This window comes from Leuciscus leuciscus, assembly GCF_965113295.1.
Source record: "Leuciscus leuciscus genome assembly, chromosome: 5".
NCBI lineage: Eukaryota > Metazoa > Chordata > Actinopteri > Cypriniformes > Leuciscidae > Leuciscus > Leuciscus leuciscus.
Genome location: NC_138729.1, coordinates 25,960,184 through 25,977,812, shown reverse-complemented (window position 1 = coordinate 25,977,812; position 17,629 = coordinate 25,960,184). Strand labels below are relative to the sequence as shown.

General features: G+C 38.1%; 1 protein-coding gene across 1 annotated transcript in view; it reads right to left on the bottom strand.

Moving 5' to 3' along the window:
• pdzd2 (PDZ domain containing 2) overlaps nt 1-14,323 on the bottom strand; it is an 81,315-nt gene extending 66,992 nt beyond the window's left edge. Inside the window, exon 1 of the mRNA XM_082168742.1 lies at nt 14,110-14,323. The gene's annotated coding sequence lies outside the window, so the exon portion shown is untranslated. The remainder of the gene's footprint in view (nt 1-14,109) is intronic.
• Nucleotides 14,324-17,629: the final 3,306 nt, after the last annotated feature.

The following is a 17,629-nucleotide window of genomic DNA, read 5'->3' as shown; positions in this document are numbered from 1 at the left end:
CCCATCGTGCTTTTGATCAGCGCAGTCGGTGGAGAGCAACTGCGCTCGACTGCAAAATCCGACACGTGCGCCTTGCGCTCGCGAGAGATTTTTGACATACGTCAGCATGACATCAGAGCCAGGCGGTCCGCACTCGGACACATTTCTAACCGGCATGCATCTCGCGCTGATCACCGGTGATCGGTTCTGCGCAGATTTTGCTCATCTCAAACAAGCCTATTCATGGGTTTCATCAGGTCCCTTTCCACAGGTGTATTAATCAAGCACAATGCAGTCTGCATTCATAATCTAGGTGCTTGATTTTATACACCTGTGGAAAGGGACCTGATGAAACCCATGAATAGGCTGTGTTGATGAGGGAGTGCAGGTGCAGGGAATCAGTATCTGGTGATGATCAGCAGCAGGTGTGGTGATGGCTAACTGAGTGCAGGTGGGGACCAGAAGGGATGCTGGGAAGTGTAGTGCAGACAGGTTACAGAGTTGGTGACTGAGCTGGTGACTGTGACACACAACTAGTAAACATTTAATTATTTGTTTTCTTCAGCAGCCAACTGCATCCCAACAGCTTGGTTGCCTCGATGTCATGGTGAAAAGGACCCTAGGTTGATTTTACTCCGAACCATCCCTTTTAGGACAAGCGGCAGCATGTTTTCTATTGGGCTACTGTCACTTTAAGACCGGCACATCTAATGGACATGCATATGACACTTTCCATTTTCTCAAAGTGTGCTTTTACTTTAGACATAACCAACTGTGTTTATGTTAACCTTGTGTGTATTTGACAGTATTAGCGCAATAAGACTTGAAAGATTACTAAGTCCAGTAATTAGCCGCTGCTTGACGTTTTAGTGTGTGTGCTTCGCGATCAGAAAAGCGTATGTTAGTTAGAACCGCGCAACACCACGCGAATGAAATGTTTAATCGGCAAAGCTTTAATGCACAGGCAAATAATGAACTTTTATGTGATGTGTGAATGTACGTCGCGTTGAGTACGTTGAGATGGAGGCGCCAGAACTGATCTGATAGAATCAGAGCAGATCGTGGAGGCATTTTAATCGTCCACGATCAAAAACCGTGATATCGCACACCCCTACTCCATACAGATTATTGCCTACATTTTGACCAGAAAATAAAACACAACTGTATTATGATTATAGACCATTTAATGAACACCATCTAACAAAATAGCAAGAATGGAGCCCTGGAATTGTAAAAATGGACACAAAACACGCATGAGTTATTCAGATGAGGATGATTTAACCAAGCTGACAACAGTATGACACTCCATAGCAACAACAGATGAAAGGAGATTAAAGTCCGTCTGTTTGCGGAAACAAAATGTGTTTTATTTGTCTTTTTAAATTAGTTACAGTAGCTCATTAAAATACTGCACTTGTGTTCAGCTGCATACGTCGTCACACTGCAAACTCTTATCAGTAAACAAGCCACACTTCTGTGACCTCCCTCTAAGCTCTTTAAAGTCAGCCTTGTCTTCTGTAGTGCATTTTATTAGTATTTAGCAAAAACAAAAAATCCAAAACAATGACTTAATACAGCGACAACCTTATTTATTTGAATACCCTGTATTTGGACCTAGGACCTATAGATCACAAGGTCAATTTTTTAACTGCTACACTTTCACCATCCCAACTGATGTTATTTAAATGACAACAGGGCAAACATAATATATGAACAGGACGAATATCATTGTCTTATGAGTGTTGGTGTATGCGTATCAACCTTTGTTTCCCTTTCCCTACTAGTCAACACATCCCTCCTTCCTTCTGGAGGCCATATGGCTACAGATTATTGAACTAACTCATCCTATACGCCTCATGGCTACAATAACATGCATGTTATTCTTAATTTCACATACAGTTCTACTGTTTAAAGGTTTGGGGTCAATAACATTCATTGAAAGAAATGAATACATTTATTCAGCAAGGATTCATGAAATTGATGATAAGTTATAGTAAAAACATTTATAATCTTATGAAAGATCTCTATTTCACATAAATGCTGTTCTTTTGAACTTTCTATTCATCAAAGAATCCTGAAAAAAAACATCACGGTTTCCCAAAAAATATTAAGTAGCACAACTGTTTTAACATTGATAATAAGAAGTGTTTCTTGAGCACCAAATCAGCATATTAGAATGATTTCTGAAGGATCATATTATTACAGAAATTAATTACATTTAAAAATTTATTTAAATAGAAAACAGTTATTTTAATGTAACAGTTTATTGAAAACATGAACAGATACAAAATAAACAAAAGACTTGACAAAGCGTGACTTGGCTTGACTTGAAATAACATGAACTAAACTTGAAACACAAAACATAACACTCACCAACAAAGGTTACAGGGACAATACTAGACATGGCAAACATGAGGGCTAAAAACACATGGGCTGAATCAGAAAGCGCCCCCTAAACCCTCATTAACTATTCCCTACATTAGTCCACTAGTACTGTTCACTTGAAGGAGTGAATGAAAACGACAGACAATTCGGACAGCCATTGAGCGTACAGCAATTGTACACTCGTTATTGCAGTGCAATGTGGGATTGAATAAGTGCACTCAATAATGTCAGACACTTTCTGCTTCCCGTAGTGACCACTCACGTGGTGTTTGCATAGTTTACCACAGCTGAAGTGAAATAAATTATAAGTTTCCATTTAATACTTTATGTACAGCTTATGTCGTCATCAGAGCTCGTGCAGCCACTCTGGAGAAGCTGCGCATAATGAATCAGCCGGCTGCTCTCGAATCGCTCTTGCGGTACTTATATTAAAGGTGAACTAAGTAACTTTTTTTACCTTAACTGAACAGCTTCGGAGTCATTGGAATGGTTATATTACTTATTTCGGGTTGAATGGTGGTCGTTTCGCACCCCCCTGGTGCCCGTGAGCGGAAAATACGCACTTGCAACTTTGAGCCGGCGGGCCGCCGGCCGCTGCGTCAGGAAGTCTCGCGTGATATCAGGTCTCGCGATGTAAACAATTGCTTTACGGCCAAAAGAAATCTGCTAAAATGCTGTCATTATTGTGCTCCCTCACGCTGTCCGAACCCGAATGAAGAAGACGTTTTAAAGAACGTCCCATCTGCTTTGATGTCGTTGATCTATAGCCTCTGGTGTCTGAGAATCACCAACGAGTTTTTACAACAGTGTTGTCAAATATCTATTCCGAAGCTGTGGGGGGAGCTCTAAAGACAGACCTGCGAGCAAAAAGCGAGAATACAGCGGAGAAATCCCGAAGCTACTGAGTGCTGCTTTAAGACATTTCCCAGAAAAAAAGTTAGTGATAGGTCTATTCATTCTCTGTTAAGCAGAATGTAATGTTTTTAATATCAAGAATACCTTTCCTTAATGAAACTAAATGAATTTCCCTTTTGTTTTCCTGAGAAGAAAGTCATACAGGTTTTTAGGGCTGCACGATTAATCACAATAAAACCGCACGCGATTTGGCAAAGACCGCAATTATTTTATGCGCAGCTTGTCAGTGCAGCACGGCTGATCAGTAGTAAATGCTGCTCCATCTGAACTCCAGAGGGCGCTCTCACGCAGACACACCAAATAAGCCCCGCTCCATCAATTAAAACAATATGGAGTTCTAAGTACTAACTGTTGTTATTTGCCACTTCAATGACCACTGTAAAAAAACAAATGCTGTTGCACCTGAATAAAGTTATGCATGAGGAATGTCAGAGATAATGCTGTTCATTGGTTATACTTATTGGTTTAACATGAGGCAGCAGCCTCTGCAGCCGTGCAGTCTGGAAACTTCCACACACCTGCCAGCTTATTCAGTCCTGTCAGCGGACACATGGAGAAAGCCTGCTACAAAATAAGGCATGTTCTTCACATCTCACCAGTCAACAAGCACTTTGTGGTTTATATCCCAAAATAGCCCTTCAACCTCACTAACACAAACATCTTTGGATTTTTCCAGAAAGACTATTACAGGTGTTTTCAAAACGAGTCTTTGCCAGTCATTTAGAAGGGTACGATTACAGTAACTTACAGAAAATCTGAGCTGTTCAAGGAAAGAGTTTGACCTTGAGAAGTTCGTAATATTCTATTGCAATGCTTCAGTAACTGGAATGTTTTATCTGCTTGCCAAAATAAATTTTTTAGTTGCTACAAAAAAAGTAAAAACTGTATAGCAACCGAACAGTTCAATATTATATTGAAAATTGTGGCATCCCTAGTTCCCACGGCTCTCGGCCCCGCCCTAATTGCCCCAACAACCATATGGTCAGATAGACTACAAATATGCCTCTATGGTTTATATGTGGTTATAAATTGAATTTTTTTCTTCTTTCCGTTTTTTTGCAATGTTTTACACGTGTCGCCTACTCAACTTAAAACACTTCCAACATGACTGCACATTTGCGGCGCCATCACCAAGCAATATCACTGTCTGAAAGCTGGATAGCTGAGCAGGTAATACAGTCACATCCAAAAAGCAACAGTCCCTGGCTGATTCCTTCCAGCACCAGAATACTCAACTGGTTCTGAGAGACACACAAATAACAAAGGCAGTGGGGGATGTTCATTGCCAAAGATTTGAAGCTGTTTTCTGTGATTGGAGGTGAATGAAAGCGATAAACCGAAAGAGCTTGATCCGCATTACAGACTGCCGTCTAGCACTTTTTTTAGGTAATTCCCGACCTCTATGACAAGACACGCAACAGTGTTGTAATTTTTATATATATTTATTTAATATTATACAATACACTATGTGTACAAGTGGATATTTTTTTTTGCTTTTAAGTAAAATAAAGAAAGAGTATTGCAATAAAAATTTTACTTTTTCTTATTGTTCCTGTCGCCTAAGCATATATGATAACAAAAAAAACTGATGTGCCAAGCCATCAGAACCGAACCGAAAACTGTGGTTAAAAAACAGAGGCATTTATTACACCGTGGGCTAACTGTATTGTTGTATCCCTAATTGGAACGTAGCGAGGCAGGTGGCGTGAGTGCTAATAAATTATGACGTCACCTGCATGCCACACCAGTTTCGAGTCCCACAGAGGAGCTCCGGAAGGATAAAAGGAGGAGTGAGTGACAACAGTGCAAGATGAGAGAAGACCAGGCCTAGGACATTTATGTTGTGTTTTATGTTTATGCAGCAGTTATCCGTTAGGGGCTGCGAACCTTAAGGCCAATTTATACTTCTGCGTCGGGTGCGCGTAGAAGGTACGGCGTAGCATACGCATTGACGTGTACCATACGTCGTACCCTTCGCCGTACCCTGACGCGCACCTCCTCAAAAATTTAACTACGCGTCGCGGCGACGCAGACCGCAAGATCTGTGATTGGTCGGCTGGATAGCATCGCGTTTCCTCCTACGCATTTCCGGAATGATCTTCTGCACTCTGCACCGCCCGCCCGCCATTTTCAAATTCCGAAGATCAGTGAAGAGCCATGGAAATAGACCAAGCAGGGACGTGCACAGACATTTTGAGGGGCAGGGGCTCAAGTGAAATAAAGGGCACTTCTCAAAATTAGTTTTTTTTTTTTTTTTTTTTTTTTTTTACAAAAAAGTATATATATTAATGCAACTCTGACTTCCTTTAAAAAAAAATTATTAAAAAAGTTAATTAATTTTATCTTCCTCAAACTCACGCAATTGTTTAATTTTCAAAAGATGTCTACAAAATAATCAGTTCAAACCATGGTCTCCTTCGTATTCACTAGGTTTATAGAGCAGGAAAGGAAACCATTCCACAATGTGCATGTTTTGAAAACATTTTCTATGCTACTAGTTTCAAGTATATATTTAGAATAACCTAAATAACTGCATCAAGCAGAGGGGTGTGTTTTACTAATAATTTGTTTATTTTTGCACAAGGCACTAAATCATTTAAATTATGTTGGTGTTATCAGAATACATAACACTTTAAAATCAACACAAATATTCACTCTAAACTGAAGAGGGCTGTTGCTGCTATTTTGTTACAGATAGCAAAATCTGCAAATTTATTAATTACTCATAAATAAAAAGTTAATTTATAAATATTGTTATTTTTAATATTTAATGTTAACTTATTTCTACTCAGTTTTATTTATTAATGTACCAGATGCAGTTACTCAGATTTACTACATTTTTTAGAGTGTATCCTCCATCTGTTTGCATCTGTAGATTTCTTCTAAATTCACCAATTTAGATTTCTAAATTTCAGGGGGAAAGACTCTTGATGTAAGTCATTACTGGGGACGTTCAGTAACGTTCAGTATGCAAATTAGGCGTCAACTAGTTAAAATGCGCACATTTGCATCTAATTGACAGGGCAATGCAGGTAAATAGGATAAACAAAATAACTAAAGCATATCACCTGGTGGTGATATATGCTTATTTTATTACTAACTTATTTTATTACATGGCTTGGTTGAATTCCAATGTAGAATGCGGTGTGTTATTTCTTGATAACAGATCGCTGTGCGGAGTATAACAGACCGTTGCCATGAAAAACAGAGCGTTGCTATGGACTCACAGGATTCTAACAGTAGAGACGGAGCGTACTATTTTCTTTAGCGGAAGCAATACAATCGGCTTCAGAACAAGCGCTTCAGAACTCCTGACCTGATATTTAGATATACTATTCTTCAATAAATATATTTGTTTGATAGGGAAGCTGTGCGCAAACAGGAATATATATTATTTTCAAAAATAAAAAAAAAGCACCCCAGAAAAAAGGGCACTTTCTCTCCAGGAATAAAAAGGGCAGGTGCTCAAGCCCCCTTTGATGTCTATGTGTGCACGTGCCTGAGACCAAGTGACCGAGAGATTGCTTGAAGAAGTGCGGAAATACAGCCATCTGTATGACTCCTTCAGTCGCCATTGCTCGTAGAAACCTAAACTCAAAACAGCCGCGAGGAATGTAAACACAGTGGAACATTAAAACCCACCCGTGCCAACTAGCGTTTCGGCGGTGTAACTGCAGAGCAACACAGACATTCGCAGAAGTATAAATGCTCACGACGGCGTCGCCTACGTGCGTAGCCTACGACGTACACTACGGCGTACACTCGACGCAGAAGTATAAATTGGCCTTTACTCTTGTTTTGTTGTTTGTTTCACCTCCTTCTTCCCTTATCAACAAACCTTTGTTACAGTGGTGCCAAAACAAGGGAGGAAGGAGGATCGCGATGTCAAAGAGCACTCGTCACTGTGGGAAATCCAAGGTGCCATTGAGCATCCATGGTGGCAGACTCTGCTCACCACTGCCCTGCTTGCCACAGTTGTCAAGGTTTAGTGTCACCTCTGGGGAATGATTCTCTAAGCGAAATTCAAACAAAGTTAAACAGTTTTTTAGCATTCAAAGACTTAAAGCAATAGCACAATCAAACCTGCCAATTCAAATGTTGGGAAACACTTACAGTGCAAAAGAAGTGAAAGAACTGAAACCCGACGGGGACATTTTCCAGCTGAATGTGTGAGAAGGCCGTGGGGGCTGGGAAGAGTGTCAGTGTAATATACGCAGATGTCAGAGGTGACACACTGTAGGAGTGAGACCCCCTCATTCAGATTCATTCATGCACTCTCCGTTCTCATTGAGGACAATGAATTGCACTTACAGGGGGCTCTCATATGTAAATGAAACCCTACACAGGGTACAATTCTTCAAGTACCCATACTTGCCATAAAGACCAATATAGTGATGGCCATCCACAAATGAATGGTTGTTTTCAACATGATTTATAATGATGCCAATATGGACTGAAATAGGGCAGTAATGAATGGAAGGATTTTCAATGGAAGCTTTAAATCGGATTATTTTTGGGCCGTTCATTGGTAATACATCTGGTTTTACGGTTTTTTTTCTTCTTCTTTTTCAGTGAGTTAGTTTAATATTGTTTCTTAGGCTTCCATCAGTTTTTATTTTCAAATACTTATATATAATCGACTCATGTATAATGAGTTAAACACAACATACACAGCATTTGAAAGCTATACATGTATTTATACTATAAGCTGTGTTTCTCCCAAGTGAGCTCTGTTGTAAATGTCTTTTCACAAGTCAAGGGCTGAATGAAGTCTAGACAAGACAAAGTAAGGGTCATCACCATGCTTTCCAGAGAGGTTAGGGAAGCCACTTGGAAAAGTATTAGTGGGTGCACTTAATAATGATGCAAAACCCTTCCGATGTCAGCAGAAGTCAACAGGATAAACCCTTTAGATTTGAGTACACAAACATGAACATATGTAGTATGCTATATTATTAAATCAAAAATGTGTTTTGCCATTTTTTATGGTTATTAAAATGTTAATCCTGATATTACATTTTGAACAATGGTCCGTGAACTAAAACAAAAGGGACTACTTTTTTTCTCGGAATTGTGTGATATAGTGGCAATTGCGTGTTATAAAGTCAGAATTGTCAGTTATAAAGTCAGAATTGAGAGATATAAACTCGCAGTTCAGAATTTTTTCAGATATGCGTCATATAGTCGCAATTGCGAGTTATAAAGTCAGAATTGCGAGATGTTAACTCACAAGTGTGAGAAAAAAAAAGTCTGAATTGTTTGAACTCTTGCTTCATTTAGTATACGTGGAACCATGAATATGCAAATTATTCCCCACCACCACTCAATCACACCAGCTCAGAATACCCGATCCACTCATTCAAATGTATTAAACACTGCACAATGGCAAGTGTAAATATTGATTTCATTCAGCCATATATGTTTAAACCAGAAGAAGAAGAAGAGGAAGAGCGAATTATATAGGGTCGTCTACAAATTGATGTATCAAAATGGTAATGCATTTTATGTATCGCTATCTAAAATATCAGACACATAACGGTAATTATTTGATTAGCCTTTGGCTTGACTATGTTATCAGCTAATGTTACCTAATGTAACCATGTTCCCGTTCGCCATCTCAGAGTCAGACTTCGGCATCCAGCATCCTTAGAAACGCTTTGAACAGGGATTGGTTACATGTTTGTGACAGTAGAAAACGAGCGGTTTCAAACCGCATTTACGAGACTGTTAGTTGCACTGCATTTTTAAGAAGAAAATACTCAGCATCAGCAATGGTGTTGACTAATGAATTTGCACTTGGTCTTAAAGCATATTAAAACACCTCAAATAGACAAATAAACAACATTAAAAATTTGATTTTCACAACAGGGGGTCTTTAAAATATATTCTGATTACCGTAATACATGCACAAGTTAGGTGTTTTATTAGATTCTTGAAACCAAATTTTGATTTAATCTGGATATGGTAATCAGATTAATGCGTTTGCATGATTAACATAATTGGGAAATACCCAATAATAACAGAATGTTACTGTACTTGTAAACACAGTCAATTATCTCAAATGGTGAATAGGCTACTTCTGTTTACCAAATGCAAGGAAAACCTTTTAAGGGTGAAAGTTTAGTAGATGTTCAGACTAGAAATTCTAGTTAGAAATAACTAGAAATTCACAAACATGCTGAAAGAAAAAAGATGTTAGCAATGCCAGTACTGCTGTAATTGTTCAACTTTGTGCAAAACACATCCCTGGAAACGTTAATGGTCCACTGTATTTTCATATACACATCTGACATTTTTTTGTCAGTTTATTGCACCCAATCACCCAGACCCATGCACCACAAGAGAGAGATAAATATTTAAATTTCAAACCAGCAAGGATCCATTCAAATGTGACTCCCTTTATCTCTGAACTTTGACCATCCTTAACAACTCGTTAGCTTTATTAAACAGATAACCACTCTAGCAAAATATATGTAAAGCACCTAATATCAACCATACAAAACCCAATTTTTTTCTATGAAACTGGCCATCCTTCCTTACTCTTTGCCTAACGGTGCAGCATGAGATGTAGAGATGTAATCCCCCAGATGAGAATTTGATCTAGAGGGGGTGGGTTGGTTCAGTCCTGTGGTCTCCCCTCTGGATGAGCCATGCATTGCTGACGGGCGGGGTGCCAGATACTGTCCAGCTTAACCCAAAAACAACAACTGTACCACAACCCACTGACACTCCCCTGCTCTAAGTCTCACCATTCTCTCTAGACGCACCATTACGGTCTCTTATTTTAGACTACACACTGCTGTTCATTTTTTCCAGGACACACTCTCCCCTTCAGTGCTGTAACACTAAAGGTTGTTGCTGGTGGGTTCATGCAAAAGAAGCATTAAGACCTGATATTTTTATGATCTGTATAGCTATCATGAAGCGATCAAATGGAGAAACCAAGCAGGAGTGCGTTTCACAAAAGCATGATGGAACTTGCGACCATAGTTGGCTTCGGGAAACGAAACCCAGGTCAACAGAATTCTGATACAGTGTGAAATATATATAGTGTATTTAATGTATATACACAACTATATTTAGTTTGTACACAGTGCACAAAATAATTACTGTCATATGAATTTAAAACTATACAAATAAAAAAGGATCACATGTCAGTGAAATATGATCGATAACCTTTAAGATGGATGATGAATAAATGGCTTCAAATGTCATATTGCAGATTGGTAATGATAGTTGAGACTTTTGGCTTGGAATTTTATCGCTTTCCATATGACTCGTACAATGGATCAGAACATGACTGGGAATTTGGGAATATGACATGAAAATATGAACATGTGTTGACAATCAGCTAACAAGTTACAGCAAAGTAATCAATCTGGCCAATGAGTGCAATGGTTCAATCTGGTTCAGAAGATTAGTCATCATAATCAGCTTACTTCTTGTTTCTTACCTTATATGGTACTTCTGAAAGTGCATATTGCATCTAATATATACACAATGAGAGACCGGTCATTGTGTACATTAGATCATTGGATATTTACTCTTTTCGGGATAGGAACAACGGTGCAATGGTAATGGGAGGTCTAAATGCTGACTGCCATAACTGAAAACAGTGTGTAATTCTCCCACCAAAGCAGAAACAGACACAAAGAAAAGGAGGAGACTAAAGGCCCATTCACACCAAGAACGATAACTATAATGATAAATATATTAGAGTCCACTCCACACCAATACACATTATTGTTCTGTATTGTAAGCACATGCTGTAGTTTAACTAAGCTTAAGAAGTTAAAGGGTTAGTTCACCCAAAAATGAAAAATTAATTCCTCACCCTCATGTTGTTCCAAAGCTGTAAGGCTTTGTTCATCTTCAGAAAACAAATTAAGATAATTTTGATGAAATCTGAGAGCTTTCTGGCCCTCCATTGACAGCTATGTAACTCCCATTTTGATGCTTCAAAAAGTTCATAAAGAGATCTAAAATTAGTAAAACTAATCCATATTAATTGAGTGGTTTAGTCCAAATTTTCTGAAGAGACTCGATCGTTTTATATGAACCGATTTACTTTAGTTTTTTATTCAACATTGATCAGCGTACATACAGAAGCTCAACCGAACCTGCTTGACGCTCAAGAACAAACCTCTTGAAAAGCTGTGTAACACAAGAATGAACCTCATTGGTTCTTGCACATCGAGCGAATATGCTTGAGCTTCCGTTTACCACAACTGATGTGTGAGTTGATGAATGTTTATATGTGAATAAAAGCCTAAATTCAATCTGTTCATCAGCGATCATGTCTCTTCAGAACATTTGGACTAAACCAGTCAATTCATATGGATTAGTTTTACGATCTCTTTATGAACTTTTTGAAGAGTCAAAGTGGTAGTTGCATTGGACAGTGACAGTTCATGGGTTTTAAAATGGAGGCACACTAAAGTGTAATGTCTGGGGATTCCCCTGCCGAGGATGATGATGATGACGATGATGATTATTATTATTATTTGCCTGACTGTTTTAAATGGCTTTTTGATCACTTTTAGACAGAAAATTAGACTTATACAGCAATATATAATACAAATATAATTTCACTCACCTAGCCTATTGAAGCAAACATCCATCCCTTCTTAAATGGGCCGTTTAGTGAAGCTGACTACTGTAGCCTATATATCCAACTTAGGCATGGAGTCTTCCTTCGTTTTTAATACTGTTAATTTAAAATTTGTTGGCAATCAAATATTCAATATCGCTACTCTCCATAATAAATGTACTTGGTGGTATATTATTTATCAGCGCAACAGTTCAAACTAATATCAAGTAATTTCTCGTCTCTTCGATGATTAGTTGAAATACTAAGGGAGGATAGCCTCCCCTGCTTTGTAATTTTCCTCAACACTCCTAAGCGCTGAAAGTGAAACAATTGATGGTGATTGGCTATTTTTTTTCACCAACTGAGGCCCAAGAGTCTGGCTATGGATTTGCCTCCCCCTCCCCTTCTCTATCCCTTAGCATTTGTAATTACATCGGCAGATTTGACACGTACGTCGTGAAAGAAAAGCGGTGCTTTCGATTTCATTCGATTGGTGTTACAGCGGGGAAATTACAAAGAAACTTCTCCCATTTTCACCTCAAAATCTTGGGTAGGCTGTGCCGCCCTTGCCTCCCCTGATGAGCCGCCACTGGCGTTGGAGTCTATGTGGGGTCAGAAAGCTCTCAGATTTAATCAAAAAGATCTTCATTTGTGTTCCAAAGATGAGTGCAAGTCATGAGGGTAAGTAGGCCTAATTAATGACAGAACTTTCATTTTTGGGTGAACTAGGCCTATGCATTTAACACCAGCGGGTGGAATTTAGCAGTTGCATGTATCACAGTTATTCCGACTAGCTACTTTTGGCGGGTTGAATTTTATATTCACTTAAATAAATATATGCACAGCAGGTTTCAGAGTGAAGCACGACACTTTAATAATTTACATGCGCGCAGGTTACGCGTCACTTCCAGCGGCTCAGAGCGGCTCTGTTCACAGTAAATGCTGCTCAACATGAACTCAGTCTCTGCATGTACTGTTTGTTTGGGTTTCAAATAATGTGCATTTGGAAATGCATATAAAGTAAGACATGCTTTGTGTTTCAAGTGTTGTGCTGTTATCATTTAAATGCGTGGAGTACGTCTCCAGTTAACAAACTCCATCTCTGCATGTGCTGAGTTTGGGTTGCACATAATGTTAGCCTGGGAATGCAACGTGCGGCATTTCACCAGATTTGTATCGTAAATCATTTATAAGCTAACACCAACACAGGAGAATACATCAATGTTTCTAAATTATGTGAATTGTTGTTCATCACGATTTCAAAATAAAAGTTGAAACCCTCGCTCTGAGATTGCATGTTTTGAATGTCCACATATTCTTGTTAAAGAAATTACAGTGGCTGTGGCATTTCTATTGTAAAAAAGTGGCCAAGCATTAAAGATTAAGTTAACATCTGAATTAAATGTTGTTTGCCCAATATTAAACAAGGATTTGGTCATGCTGCAACAACAACAGGTCGTTGGCACCCTCTGCAGGCAACTGTTATAATACGTAATGTACGTAATGAAGTTGATTATGTTTATATTATGTATTGCATTATTTATTTTAACAGTGTTGTTCAAAGCCAAATGATTACTTGCTGTACTTTCAAAGTGATTCCAACAATATTGTTTCTCTGTGCTATTATCATTATAGTTGTGGTGTGGACTCTGCAATGTTTTTTTGTTTATTCACAGAATTATTAAACAATTCGTATTACTAAGTTCAACTGCATGATGAAAATGACTGGTCATGTGATGTCAACATGGTGCACACATGGGGGCGACCCACGCAGAATAAAACCTTTTTTTCCAAGAAGACAGACTGATATGCCATTTCATGTAATTATACATAATTTTAACTATTTATCAAGCGCAAAACTTTTTATTTAGCTAAAATAAATAAATAAATAAAAATACAGAGTGCACTAATTAGCTAAGTGCTCAGACTAACTATTCCAGTGCTGAAAACTGACTGTTAAATGACTATTTTTTAAAAGTTGGCATATTCACAAATGTAAATTACTTGGTTGAGGCTAAAAAAAGTGATTCTTTCATCATAATAATAGATACAGTAACTTGCTCTTATTTGGTAGTAATATCCCAGTGTGAATAAATCAGAATGGATAACCGTTAGTCAACATTTTTTCTCCATTGATGTCTTAGCACAACCAGCCACAAGACAAAAATTCGACAGAAGTTCAGTGAAGGGAGACTCGGGGAGTTCAGAGAAGCTTATAAACTATATAAAATAAAACTTACCATCCGTGAAACTGCATTAAAAAGTGTTAGCAGACTGTATTTCCGTGACCAGAGGGAATGTTAATCCAAATCAATGAAATTAGCTGCATTCACAAGTCGAGTCCTCATGAAACGCCTATAGTGATCTGTGATAAGTACCGCATGTACATTTAACTGTTTTCGTCTGTGTGTTATTGTAAAAAAAATAAAAATAATAATCGCCTCCCTTTTGGTCAACTTTGACAACTCTTTCACAAAGGATACAGCAGCAACAGTAAAGGCTCAGTTTTAACACATGCACGCGATTCGCCGTGAGGAGTGACGCAGGGAGGGAGTGGGCGGAGCGACATCGCTGCTGCTGCTGCTGGATCTGTCTGTAAACACAGAGCAGTTGTAAAAATGCCTTGTGGTAGATTTATCTTTTTATAGCAGTTTTAAGCTTTAAAAGATTTCAAGTGGAATCGAAACTGTCAAACTGAGAGCCCATACAGTGCCTCTTTTTTACATTAACCCCCGAATAAAATGCATGTTTGAGCTGTTTAACTGAAAGCAACTTTCACTGACATAGGCTATCTTAAAATATGTTAGTGCCAATGTTTTGTCTCAAGATGCACACCAGTGATGCTTTTTTCTAAGAAAAATGTAAAAAACCTACTTAAATGTCCTAATTGAGCTAAGGCTTAATCCTGGCTTAATCTAAGCCCTGTCTGTGCAGGCCTAAATGTCAGAATTGTGTGCTGTGAAAGGGTAAAGACTATAATGTAAATCTGTTTTATTCTGTTTTATCATTAACTGCAACAATTGGAATCAGATTAGTTTTTTTCTAACTGATTCTGTTCAAGTAAAAACTTATTTATAAGTAAGTGCATTTTTGGCGCTATAGTTAAAGAACCATATAACCTCTGGGAATCCCCAGCTGAGTTTTGTCTGGGCATGGCAAATCAGATCATACAAGTCTTTATTGAAAGGCTTAGGACTCTTAACTCCTTTTCAGATCAGACTTGCCCTGCTCATTCAGTATCACATGCCTATAAACTTAAATACACAAAATACCTTTTTAAAAGCGGAACTTTTGTGAGGAACTGTTAAATGTATGAAGTGATTTCTTAGGCTTAAAGGAATTTCACTGTTTGTTTCAAACAGGAACGCGAACAAAATGTCTCAGGACAAAAACTTGCCAATATTTTCGTTTGCTTTCAAACACAATTGCATGTGAACATTTTTGTTTATGATTCAAATGGTGATTAGAAATATTATGACTAACAGGGCTGTTGATTTGTTAGCTTTAATTCTGCTTGACTACAATTGTTTCATATCACCCCAAAATGAACACTTGCCTATCTATTCACCTGCATTTTTATTTATTTATTTTGCTCCTGCAAGAAAGTTGGTAAGTCATACATTTGTGATTTTGAGTCCCCAATATGGCACTTAATACAACTGATGGAGATGGAGCTAAAAAAATGTGCTCAAACCTTGGCTTCTATTTTAGTTCTTTTTTTTTTTTTTTACTATTAATATTTCACTATTTCACTACTATTCAAAAGGCTGTTCGGCAGATGAAGTATTGCACTCTTCAACTGCAGGAGTCTATAGAAACAATGGACTCACAGGCATTCTTGGGCCCAGGTGGTTTTGATTTGGGAGGCGCTTATGTGCCTTTAGGTCATTTATTATTTCAAGGGAAGTGAAATTAACCATGAAGACAATGTTGCACTTTCAGATTGCTGGACACCCACAGATTGACCACTGGTCCTGCCAAGTTAAGGACAGACGTTTCAGCACGTGAGGAATAAATTTCATCATAAAGGAAAATTATTGAAATGGAATAGACATTAATTGAAAACTGAACAGGCAATGCATTTACAGAGTACTCACCCCTTGATTTTATTTCTGCATTTTGTTATACTTCCAAATTTTAGCATGTTGAATAAACAATAAATTCAACACAAAGCAATCACCCCCTATAAATTCATGCTGTGCACATATTCCTCTAGTAGCAACTACATGAGTCGTCTTAGTTATGTCTGCATGAGCTTTCCACATCTCAATTCTTCAACACAAATTCACTCCGTCTCTGCCAAATTAGAAAGTGTTGGCTTGCAGCAATGTTCAAGTCATACCTAAAAATATTCAATTGGATTAATGTCTCAGCTCAGTCGGAACCATTCCAGAATTATAAGTGTATTTAAACCATTCAATCATACTTTTTTTCTGAGTGCTTTATCGTCCTGCTGGAACATGAATTTTTAATCAAATCCAGAATATGTTGCTGCCACCATCAAGTCTGATAGAGATGTATGGTTGGGGTGTTTGTGGTAAACATGTGCTTTGCTTAGACTCCTCTTTAATCTATTGATCAGACCACAGTTTTCTTCCCAAACTTTTTTCCCTTCGGGATTTTGTTGCATGCTTTCTAGTAACTTCTACACATGATTAAAGGTTTGCTGTTCTACACACACTTTAACAAAGATGCCCAAACTTTGAAGTGCTAAAAAGACAAATGGACATCTTTGCCCATTCAGTCCCTTGATATTTTTTAACTAAGAAACTTTTATACAAAACCATCATCACCAAGTTTTTTTGTTTGTTTATTTATTGCATTAATTATTGCAAATAATGTTCAGTGTCTTTGTAACAACATGCCGTGTTAAAGTGCCCCATTATGGATTTTTGAAAATGACCGGCTTTCATGTAGTGTGTATCATTGCTCTAAGCGAATAAAAACATCCTGCAAAGTTTTAAATCTGAAAGTGCACCGTATATAAAGTTATTGTCTTTCAAAAGTAAGAATTGACTCTGAGTCAATGAAATGAATCGTTTTTCATTTCACACACACAGACACCAGGAAAAACTTGAACCTCAAACACTGCAGCTGATTCCTGTGGATACTGGAGAGTATCATGTCGAGAAGACACTGTGCTCTACAATGTGAAGGTAAAGCCAGGATTCACAAACCGCTTACTCTTGAAAGATGGTGTTCAAAATACTTGGTTTTGAGTTTTATATTTTGTAGGTCTCCTGCTAACTGGCTAACTCACGTTATCACTGTCTTACTGAAATACTTCTGCTGATCAGTTGTGGACCACTACCTAAAACCTTGCCTATTAATGCAGATTGTCTGTTGTTCTCACTACTTTGAGTAAAGTTTAAGCATGGAGCAAGATTTGTTTTTACCAATGTTTGTTACATCAGTCATTCACGCTAGAGCTCGGCTAATGTATGCACTGTTATTGATACAGTTTCCACGTGTTCACCGCAATAAATTAGAAAAATACTCGGTAAATAAATAAGTACAAGTAAAATAATCGGTTTGTTGATGGATATGCACTTGTTAATGCTGATGGTGAGGAATTACAGTTGCAACATCTCATAATGTAACGTTACCTCAAACTGAGTAGTGTATCACTGAGAAACGTCCTGCTCGAGTCGTCCTTAAGATGGAGGTTCGTGTTGAATAACTAGTTCTTCCAGTGTTTCATCATCGAACTCGAGCTCGGATTGATATGGTAAAATCGACGTCATTGTTCGTTACTGTGTT